The sequence below is a fragment of the Schistocerca americana genome, chromosome 3, assembly GCF_021461395.2.
Source record: "Schistocerca americana isolate TAMUIC-IGC-003095 chromosome 3, iqSchAmer2.1, whole genome shotgun sequence".
Taxonomy (NCBI): domain Eukaryota; kingdom Metazoa; phylum Arthropoda; class Insecta; order Orthoptera; family Acrididae; genus Schistocerca; species Schistocerca americana.
Genome location: NC_060121.1, coordinates 559,757,598 through 559,758,882, shown reverse-complemented (window position 1 = coordinate 559,758,882; position 1,285 = coordinate 559,757,598). Strand labels below are relative to the sequence as shown.

The following is a 1,285-nucleotide window of genomic DNA, read 5'->3' as shown; positions in this document are numbered from 1 at the left end:
CCACACCACTACATTCGTAGTGCGCCTAACAGAGGTTTGCCCATCATACTCATTACTCGTGGCAGATTAATCTACCAAGTCCCGTACGAGTTCGGGCATAGCGTGTGCGTTCGCACAAGAAGGTCAATAGCCGGGAAGCCATATTTTAATGATATATGGCGGTAGTACATGTTCCCGAAAGAACAGTTACCGTGGATGACCATGCAGCTTTGCTAGAAACGAAATGGTAATTAAATTGACACCCTAGCTGCAAACAGGCGTTGATGTACTTCATTGGGGACATGTTGAAAATATGTGCCCCGACCGGGACTCGAACCCGGGATCTCCTGCTTACATGGCAGACGCTCTATCCATCTGAGCCACCGTGGGCACAGAGGATAGTGCGTCTGCAGGGACTTCGAATCAACTGGAGAACGGAACCTCGCTCAGGGAAGAGGCCGACGACCGGTTGCACCAAAGATACACTCCTGGAAATTGAAATAAGAACACCGTGAATTCTTTGTCCCAGGAAGGGGAAACTTTATTGACACATTCCTGGGGTCAGATACATCACATGATCACACTGACAGAACCACAGGCACATAGACACAGGCAACAGAGCATGCACAATGTCGGCACTAGTACAGTGTATATCCACCTTTCGCAGCAATGCAGGCTGCTATTCTCCCATGGAGACGATCGTAGAGATGCTGGATGTAGTCCTGTGGAACGGCTTGCCATGCCATTTCCACCTGGCGCCTCAGTTGGACCAGCGTTCGTGCTGGACGTGCAGACCGCGTGAGACGACGCTTCATCCAGTCCCAAACATGTTCAATGGGGGACAGATCCGGAGATCTTGCTGGCCAGGGTAGTTGACTTACACCTTCTAGAGCACGTTGGGTGGCACGGGATACATGCGGACGTGCATTGTCCTGATGGAACAGCAAGTTCCCTTGCCAGTCTAGGAATGGTAGAACGATGGGTTCGATGACGGTTTGGATGTACCGTGCACTATTCAGTGTCCCCTCGACGATCACCAGTGATGTACGGCCAGTATAGGAGATCGCTCCCCACACCATGATGCCGGGTGTTGGCCCTGTGTGCCTCGGTCGTATGCAGTCCTGATTGTGGCGCTCACCTGCACGGTGCCAAACACGCATACGACCATCATTGGCACCAAGGCAGAAGCGACTCTCATCGCTGAAGACGACACGTCTCCATTCGTCCCTCCATTCACGCCTGTCGCGACACCACTGGAGGCGGGCTGCACGATGTTGGGGCGTGAGCGGAATACGGCCTAACGGTG

At 53.0% G+C, this 1,285-nt stretch overlaps 1 non-coding gene across 1 annotated transcript; it reads right to left on the bottom strand.

Annotated features, from left to right (window-relative positions):
- Positions 1-295: 295 nt before the first annotated feature.
- On the bottom strand, positions 296-370 carry Trnat-ugu. Its single transcript has one exon. It is a non-coding gene; the product is annotated as a tRNA-Thr (tRNA).
- Positions 371-1,285: the final 915 nt, after the last annotated feature.